Source organism: Muscardinus avellanarius (assembly GCF_963383645.1).
Source record: "Muscardinus avellanarius genome assembly, chromosome: 14".
In the NCBI taxonomy this organism is placed as follows: Eukaryota; Metazoa; Chordata; class Mammalia; order Rodentia; family Gliridae; genus Muscardinus; species Muscardinus avellanarius.
The window spans coordinates 22,794,760-22,805,139 of record NC_137800.1 but is presented as its reverse complement, the minus strand read 5'-3'; positions in this window follow the sequence as shown (position 1 = coordinate 22,805,139).

Here is a 10,380-nt window from a genome sequence, read left to right as displayed (position 1 = left end):
AATCACGGACTTAGCGAGGTCCTTCGCAACTCAGTGAGACCCTGTTTCAAAATAAATAAATAAAAGCCGGGTGTGGTGGCGCACGCTTGTAATCCCAGCATTCAGGAGGCTGAGACCTGGAGGATCATGGTTCGCAAACAGCCTTAGCTACTTAGTGAGGCCCTCTGCAACTCAGTGAGACCCCGTTTCAAAATAAAGAATAAAAAATAGGGCAGGGGGTGGAGCTTAGAGGTCAAATGCCCCTGGGTTCCATACCCAGACCCGCCTAAATAAATAAATAAATAAATAGGACTAAAAAAATAGGACCACGAGTGTAGCTCGGAGGTAAAATGCCCCTGGGTTCCATCCCCAGTACTGAAAAAAAAGGGGGGGGGGAATACAGGAGGGGGAAAATCCCTATGTAGAAAAAGAAAGCAATTAGAGGTGCTTCTGAACGAGAAATTCTTAAAAATGCTAAAGCAGCTCTTTAACCTACCTTTTTTCCCTTTAATCTTCATTGTAATCTATTTAGGAATGAGATCGGAAGCACAAAGGCACTGTCATTTGAATTTGGTTCCTAGGTTTGGTTTATCCCCTGTGGTCAGGTATTGGTGGAAATGTCTCCCTGATAAGTTAAGAATTTACATAAATGCATTCCAAAACTATTTTATCCCATTTGTTTAATGAAAATTTTTAGAAGTTAAAGATGTGCTAAAACATCAGTAAGCTCTTCTTTTTTTTTTTTTTTTGGTGGTACTGGGGTTCCTGGAAGTCCTTCTACCTCCGGGCTACACTCCCAGACCTATTTTTATATTTTTATTTGGAAACAGGGTCTCCTAAGCCAGCGCGTGCGGCTGGCTTCGAACCTGCACGATCCTCCTGTCTCCGCCTCCCAAGCGCGGGGATTACAAGCGTGCGCCACCACGCCCGGCGTCAGTAAGCTCTTCTAAAAGATATTTGTATGACAAACCAGGCATGGTGGCACACACCTATAATCCCAGCATTTAGGAGGTTGAGGCAGGAGGATTACAGGTACAAGGCCAACCTCAGCAATTTAATGAGGTTCTGTTTCAGAAAAAAATGAGGTGGTGTCTGGGGGATGTAACTCAGAGGTGAAATGCCCCATAGGTGCATTCTCCTACTAAAAAAAAAAAAAAAAAATTTAAGATGTGTGTATGATTAGAATAGCCTTTATCGGCCAGGCTTGGTGACGCAGGCTCGTAATCCCAGCATTGGGGAGGTGGAGACTGGAGGTTCGCTGACAGCCTCAGCTACTTAACAAGGCCCTTCGCAACTCAGTGGGACCCTGTTTCAAAAATAAAAGGACTGAAAAATAGGCCTGGGAGTGTAGCTTAGCTTGGAGGTACAATGCTCCTGGGTTCCATGGCAAAAAAAAAAAAAAAAAATTACCTTCATCGTGTGTCTCAACTACTAGAACAACTTAAACATTGCCTATCTACAACACAGAGATGTTAACAGAGTCCCAGGCCCCACACAGGCATAAGCAGTCCCAGGCGTCTTATTCTGTTTCTTAGCCTCTAAATTAATTAGGTGACTGTAGGCAGCTGTTTTTCTTCTCTGGGCTTCCCTTTCTTATCTTGTATTAAGAAAAACCCTAGCCTGGTTTGGTGACAAAGGTCTGTAATCCCAGTACTTGGAAGGCTGAGACAGGAGGATTTCAGAACAAATACAAACCTTTATGAGATGACAGCCAAGGTTTTCTAGGTCTAATGTTCAAATTCTGTGAACAAATATCTGTGATTCCGCTGTTTTTATTTATTTACTTGGTACTAGAGTTTGAACCCATGGACATTCTACCTCTGAGCCATACCCCCCAGTTCTATTTTATTTTGAAATGGGATCTCGATAAATTGCTGAGGCCGGCCATGAACCCGCAATCCTCCTTTCTCAGCCTCTCAAGTACTGGGATTACAGATGTTTAAGCTCCAGGCCTGGCTCTTCCTTCTTTATAAAGTTTTGAGATTTTCCTTTGCTCTTTAAAACACTGTGGTAATAGACCCCTTGAGCACTTCCCTTGTGGCGATCAAGCTTAGCTGCCGTTTGTATTAGTTGAGTATCAACAGTATTCGCACCTGTGTATTAAAGTGACTTTTTAAATGATTTGATGACCATGGAAAATTTAAACCTCTTCTGAGCTTTACTTTGCATCATTCTGACATTTAATCAGAATAGTATAGCATGTGAGAAATATAAGATGATGAAGATCCAACTTTATGTACCACCAAAAATCAAGTCTTATGGAAAAGGTATCTCCGGACCTTTAGTTCATTTCTATATTTGAAAAACAGTCATTTAAAATAGGTCAGTTTTGTTGAGAAGCCAATGCCTTTTTTGTGTCAAAAAATTAACAAAGCATGACATTCTGTGGAGGCTGTTAACATTAGTATAGGTGGTAGAGTAACAAGACCTTATGGAGTGTCTCCTCTCGGGGTTCAGTGAGTTTCGGCTGGTCACCTGGTCGTCACGCATAGCAGCCCAGCAAAGGAAGGTACGCCTTTGTTGTACCCAGTCAGCCCCTGGAAATTATCTGAAAGTTAAGTGATTGGTGTATCCACAAGTCCACGTGGTCTCTCCTCAGTCTTTTCTTCCTATGGGCCAACTACTCAATGAGACGGGCCTTAATTCTTCTCATGATGTACTTCCTTCTGTCCCTCATTTTGTGGCAATTTGTCTACTGAGTGTCACTACTGCTGCTTGTGACTGGAACACCTTACATAGGGCAGGTGTTTGGAGAGAGGAGACCCATGAAGCAAGGAGGAGATGTGAGGGGACCGGAGCCCTGGACTCCTTGAGGCTGCCGCCAGCAGACAGACCTTCTCCCACGTGTGGTAGCGGGTAGATGGTTCCGCCCAGGAGGGTCGCTCATTGGAATTCATATTTTATGTATTCATTCCGCTGATGGTGCCAGGCATTGGTTTGTGGTACATGAGATGCTCCTGTGACAGTTGTCGGTGTAATCACAGACCCCACTGCTTGGGAGGTCCAGTCCTGCTTTAACCTGTTAGAAAGTAGTCATTAAGTCCTATACATTCTAATTTCTGTCTTTGTATCTGCCCACTACTTTCCTTCCCCTCTACTTTTAGTACAGGAATCTGCACTCTCTTTCCATCCTAGATATTTTAGCATCTCCTAGCTGCCCCTGCACTGTCAGCACACTGTGCTCTAATCAGGGTGACCTTTCTTGTTTTTGTTTTTGATGGTACTGGGGTTTGAACCCAGAGGCATCCTATCTCCAAGCTATACACCCAGCTCTATTGTTTTTTATTGTTTGTTTGTTTGTTTGTTTTAATTTGGACACAGAGCCTTTCTAAATTGCTGAGAGACTTGCTAAGTTGCTGAGACTGGTCTCAAACCTGTGATCCTCCTGTCTCAGCCTCCCAAATACTGGGATTCCAGGCTTGGGCTACCATACCCAGCTGGCCTCTGACTTTAGACTTCCATGGCCCATATTCAGAGGTCACTTAGACTACCTAAAAACTCAGTGTATGTTGATCTTGAAAAATGTTAGGTAGCCAGGTGTGGTGGTACATGCTTGTAATCCCAGTACTTGGGAGGCTGACACAGGAGGATCGCAAGTTAGTTCATGGCCAGCCTCAGTTATTTGGTGAAGCCCTCCACAACTTATGAAATCCTGTTTCAAAGTAAAGGATAAAAAAAATAGGGCTGAGGATGTAGTTCAGAGGTAGAATGCCCCTGGGTTCCATCCCCGGTACCACCAAAAGAGAGAGAGAGAGAGAGAGAGAGAGAGAGAGAGAGAGAGAGAGAGGGAGGGAGGGAGGGAGGGGGGAGGGAGGGAGGGAGGGAGGGAGGGAGGGAGAGAGAGAGAGAGAGGAAGAGAAGAGACAGACACACACAGAGAGAGAGAGAGAGAGAGAGAGAGAGAGAGAGAGAGAGAGAGGAAGAGAAGAGACAGACACACACAGAGAGAGAGAGAGAGGAAGAGAAGAGACAGACACACAGAGAGAGAGAGAGAGGAAGAGAAGAGACAGAGAGAGAGAGAGAGAGAGAAAGAAATTATGTGAGACAGAAAGAGCCAGTGATAATTTTGATGTCATTTTTCTTAAAAATTATTAAATCATTTTTAATTTGTTAAAAAAAGAACTTGTGTGGATGTTTTTAATTGTTTATGATATACAGGAAAGAATGTTGCAGAACTATATCTTTACCTACAAAGGCTTTAGTATTACAGAGTTAGCATCTGTTATTTAATGAGGATTTTGTCGCCCCTCTCCAGTTCGGGCGAAGGTGGGTTCCCCTCCTCTCTTCAGGGGTGGAAACCCATCAAGAATGTGTCTTCAGCCCGGAGGCAGCCTTCCTGCTGGAATAATATTCATGCACAGATGAAAACAGTGGTGACTCTCGGCAGATATTGCGACAAAATCCAGTTGTGTAACTGCGCAAATTGTTCATCGTGGTAGATGGGAAAATGCCAGTGTCGGCGCTGCCAAGAAAAAACAATAATATGTAGTCATTTAGTTCAAAACACTCTGAAACAAGAGGCCTTTTTTCTTCCAACTCCAGAAATGCACGAGCAGTGTCTTTTTGCCTATAGGTAGAAAAGTCAGAAGATTCAACAAGTCGCCTCACTAAACATTGTAAAATAAAATCTAATTTGGTAGAGATAGGAAAAGAGTCAAATTAAAGAACGTCTGATGTTTGCTAAATATTTTCCCTTTTGTCCTATTTATAGAAATATCCTATGAAAGTTTCCCCAAAAGCTGTGAGCAAACCCGTGAAGCTTAACAATTTGTCCATTGTGGCTCTTGTTAAACCCTGGATTTGAAATCTGCAGTCTTTGTTCTTGAATTTTGAAGGACTTCATGTTAAGCTGCTGGATTATGGCAAAGATTTACTCTTTCGTGGCTGAATCATCTTTTACAATGTTAGAGTGTTACTAAGCTTTTCATGATACTGTCTGCTGTAGGAACCTGGTCTGACAGGTTTTTTTAAAAAAGAAAGATCATTTCAAGCCGGGCGTGGTGGCGCACGCTTGTAATCCCTGTGCTTGGGAGGCGGAGACAGGAGGATCACGCAGGTTCGAAGCCAGCCGCACTGGCTTAAGAGATCCTGTTTCGAAATAAAAGTATAAAATAGGTCTGGGAGTGTAGCCCGGAAGTAAAAGGGTTTCCAGGAACCCCAGTACCACCAAAAAAAAAAAAAAAAAATTATTGGTAGAATATTCCTGCAACATCCAAAGTCACATGGTGTCTTATGTTCTTTAGGCAACGCATCGTAAAGTACTCTTAAATAATTGCTGTCATGTCCCACATAAACGTGGCTTCATATAGCAAGTATACTGATGCTCTTATGGGTACCTGTTGTTAAGGAAATCCTACAGAGCTGTAGGTGAGAGTCTACTTGCCAGGGGCCCTCCTTGTAATTGAGAAGATACTTCCTCGATATTAAATAGAAAAATGCAAGATAATTTGAGGGAGGAGTATCAGAAGTTTTGGACATGCTGCAGTAGCCACGGGATGTCAAGACCTGATGGCCTGAAGCAAGGGGAAGGTAGAAGGGGGCAGATAGCAAACATTGAACAAACATCATCTCTAGATATCTCCCCAGCTGTCCAGTACTCCTTTGACTCACCCATCCCCAAATACATAGTTTCCAGAGGACGTGTTGAAATTTTCTGTTTCTCTCTTCCCAGCTAGACTTGTAGTAGACATGACCAGTAACATTCCCCATCTTGTAGGTCCTTGCCAGTGTGCCCAGCATACAACAAATGCTAATAATATTATTATTATTGTTATTATTATTATTATTATTATTGTTATTATTATTATTTGGTGGTACTGGGGTTCCTGGAAACCCTTCTACTCCCAGACACCTATTTTTTATATTTTTATTTGGAAACAGGGTCTCTTAAGTCAGCAAGGCTGGTTTCGAACCTGTGCGATCCTCCTCCTGTCTCCGCCTCCCAAGCGTGAGGATTACAAGTGTGCACCACCACACCCGGCTCAAATGCTATTATTTTTTAAAACTGGAAATGAAAGGGCATGGTCTATGATATAGTGAATTCTTACCAAACAATTCCTTCGTCGGGCGTGGTAGTGCACGCTTGTAATCCTAGTACTTGAGAGGCTGAGACAGGAGGATCAAGACCAGCCATGGCAACTTAATAAGACCCTGTCTCAAAATTTAAAAATAAAACAAAAAGAGCTGGGAATATATAACTCAGTGCTAGAGCACCCTTGTTTTCAATTCCCCTCCAGTGTCATAAAAACAAAACAAGCAAACAAAAAAATCCAACCAGTCATTCATTAGTGTTAATCAATTCAGTGATTTTCAAGAATAAATTTTCAGAGTTTTAGGGTAAAACCTCTGCAAGCAGCCTACAAATTATGCATTAGGCCTTCTACCCCTTAGTAACTTAAAATTGGGACTGGATAGGAGCAAGAATGGGGAGGATGGAGGAAAGCAGTTTGCTAACTAAAATTCACACATTGAAATGTGCATCTCTGTCTGTACAACTTGAGAACACCAAGGAACTAGTTACCACCGTTTCAGAACAGTTGCTATATTTCAAAAGTGCCTACTGACACTATTAAAATATCATAACACAGCAGTACCCCCATCTTTTAATTCTTGCTAGCACAAACAATGTGTTTGAAAATGGAACACCAACAAGGCTAGCCTTGGTTTGAAAATATCTCTTGGGTTGAAAATAGCATTTTAAAATTTGATTTGTTTTTCTTGACTATGAAAAAAAAAAGCATTATATTTATTCCATGTATCTCTTAGGACCTATCTCCCACTTTGTCTTGTCTCTGATTCTCCCCCAAGGTACTGAGTTGAGCATCTTCTGTGGCCTAGGTATCAGGTGTCAAAGATAAGTGAACCTGGCTCTGACCCTCATGTATTCTGACTTGAGTCTGCAAAAGACCCAGTGCTGGAATGACATCTGGTGGTAGGATGGCAGTCAGGAAGGTATCAAATCCGAAACCAGGGTGTCTTTTAAATGACATAACTTAAAAGTAGACTCTAGAAACCCAATTTCAAAAAAGGAGACTTTGTACAGGGTGCCAGTGATTCTTATTTATCAAGCCAAGCAGCATTTAAGTGTTTGATATACATTTAATTGTGAATCCTTATAATTGTCCTGTGCTTGGTAACTATTTATCCAAGACCACTGGCCATAGGGTGGCGCATACTTGTAATCCTGATACCTAGAAGACTGCAGTAGGAAGATTGCAGGTTGATGGCCAACCGCAACAGTTTAGCAAGGCCCTCTGCAACTTAGCAAGACCCTGTTTCAAAATAAAAAATAAGATAGGATTGGGGGTGTAACTCTGAGGTAGAATGACCCTGAATTCTATCTCCACAAACACACACACACACACACACACACACACACACACACACACACACACTACACAGCCAATAAAAGTGGTTAGAACCAGGATCCTGGCCCAGTTTGTCTAAAACCTGATTCCATGCCAGGAATGGTAGCACATGCTTGTTATCCTAGTACTTAGGAGGCTGAGACAGGAGAACTGCAAGTTTGAGTCCAGCCTCAGCAATTTTGCAAGATCCTCTTTCAGTGTTAAAAATAAAATTGAGCTGGGGTCCTAGCTCAGAGGTAGAATGCCTCTTAGTTCAGTCTCCAGCAATGCCCACGCATGTGCATGCACACACACACACACACCAGAGGCTATGCTTCCTGACTGCTCTTCTCTGTTGAATATGTCAGCTCACAACCACCCTGATAAGAGGAAACCACAAGTTGAGCCAAGTAAAGAAAGGCATTTCCAAAGTCACAGCAGTGCCTATCGGGCCGCTGCAGCTTGCGCTGTCTCCCCAGCCATGGGTCCATTGGTGGGAACCTGCTGGCTCCCCTGAGGCAGGAATGCAGAGTGGGGAGGAGAATGGGAAATCTACACGCTAGGAAAACTGTCTTCTTCCCCACTGAAGAAACTCACATGTTCTGAAGCTAACTTATCACCACAAATACCTCTTCGGTTTGATTGTATGTGCAATGAAATAATAATAGCTTCCCATGGTTAGATGATCTCCCTTCATTGAGCAGAGAAATCCATTGAGCATCATGTGCATCGACCACACCAGACACCCCAGATACAAAGACAAGTGGGGCAGAGAGTATGGTCAGTACTCTATGGGTAGACCAGTACTCTATGGGTAGACCAGTACTCTGTGGGTAGACCAGTACTCTATGGGTAGACCAGTACTCTATGGGTAGACCTATGGATCAGAGGAACAAAATAAAGAGCTTAGGGATAGACCCGTCATATGTGATTAATTGCCTTTAAGGAGAAGGCAATATAATCCTTTGGAGAAAGGATAGCCTTTTCTACAGATGGTGCTGAAACAACTGGATAGCCATATGGAGAACAAAGGAAACTTAACCCTTTGGAGTTATACACAGAAATAACTGGGCCAGATCACTGTGAACACTGAAATTGGAGAAAGACTCAAGGGAACTCTTGGAGATGCTAAAAATGTTCTTTATGCTGTTTACTACGGTAGTTACATGAATTTAACATTTGTTAAAGCTCATTAAAATGTATACCAAAAATGGACACGCTTTTTTTACATGTAAATTATACCACAGTAAAGTTATTAAAAAGAAACTATGTCCCATAACTCCCTTGCTTAAAACCCAGTGATCATGAAATAAGATCCAGACTCCTTACTATGGCCTGCAAAGCCCTTGCTGATCTGGGCCAATTTTTCTGCCTCATCTTTCAGCTCCCCCTTGCTTTCTTACCCCGAGGTTCTTGCTTTTGTTGTTTCTTCTTCCAGGAATACTCTTCTCCCAGGTCTTGACATCACGGGCCCTGGCTCAGGGGCCACCCCCTCAGTGAAGCCCTCCTTGACTGCACAACTCAATACTGAGAAATCATGATGTGTCTTTGAGTGGGTGCAGCACTAATTAAAATCCTCATTTATATGTGTACTTATTTATCTATTGGTTTTAGGGGTTGACCCAGAGGCATTCTACCTGCAAGCTATACCCCTAGCCTTTTTAAATTATTTTCTTTTAAAAGAGTTTCATAAAGTTGCTGAGGCTGGCCTTAAGCCTGTGATCTTCCTGTCTCAGCCTCCCAAGTACTGGGATTGCAGTCATGTACCACTGCACCAAACACCTTTGTACTTATTGATTGGGACTCAAGAAATTCGGCATGTCTCAACAATAAGCTGATGAGTTTGGGCTTAGAATGTTAGAAATATGAGTTGTCTGCAGAAGATCCAACTAGGTAAAGATTTCCAATTGAAACTCGAGTCTGAAACTCGGGAATGAGTCAGAACTGAAAATATGGCTTCGGGAGCTGTTAGACTGTGGATTAGAACTAAAGCATGGGATGGAAACTTAGAGCTGTAGGTATAAAGAAAAGGGCCAGTGGTGAAACTTTAGGGGTTCACTAACATTGAAGAAGTAGGAAGAAGAGGAGGAACTAATAAAAAATATCTGAGAGCAGTCAGGAGCGGAATGTAGAAGCTATGGGAAGAATCTCAAGAAAGAATAGTTAGTAGTATCAATGGCCACAGAGATTTGCTTAAAATGAAGACGAAAACCTGGCAACTAGGAGTGACTAGTGCTCTGAGCAAGAGCTGTTTCAGGAAAGAACACAATGAAATACAGAGAGTGGTGGTTTAGGGAGTAAATGGCACTCAATCAAGGTAAATTCCTGAATCAAAGTGAAGAATTCAGCATAAGCTACAGGATGCTTTCTAGAGGTGAGAAGATAGACAGCGAGACTCGTGTCTGCAAGCCTTAGTAGGAGAAAGGGTATCTCTGATGTTTAAAGAAAGTAGGACTATCCCTGGGCTAAGGTATACAGTTTCCAAGCTGAAGATGCCCATAGTCATTTAGGAAAGAGGATACTGAACCAACCGAGCACTGGGAAACAGACTGCCAGGTGTCATGGAGGCCTGGCGGGGGGTGGGGGGGTCATGTCTTCATTTTGGCAATAATTGCATAGTTGGACAGTTCTCTCCAGTTGTACTCCAGCCTCCTGGGTGTAGGAGCCAAAGGACTGGTTTATCAAGGTCATGTTACTGGCAGAGTCAGTGTGTCATGAGGACAAAGGCTGAGATTTAGGGGGTTGTTGGCTACATCTGTAGACAAAAATGAAGCATGTGAGTCAAGGGTGAAGAAGGAGACAGAAAGACCCAAGAGAAATAGAGCTGGAAGACAGCCGGGCACAGGGGCACACACCTATGATCCCTGGTGCTCTGGAGGATGAGTCAAGAGGATCACAACAGCTGGTCATGGTGGCCCGCGCTTATAATTCCAGTACTTGGGAGGCTGAGACAGGAGGATCCCTGGTTTGTGCCCAGCTTCAGCTACTTAATGATGCTCTCTGCAACTTAATGAGACCCTGTTTCAAAATAAAGAATAAAAAATAGGGTTGCAGG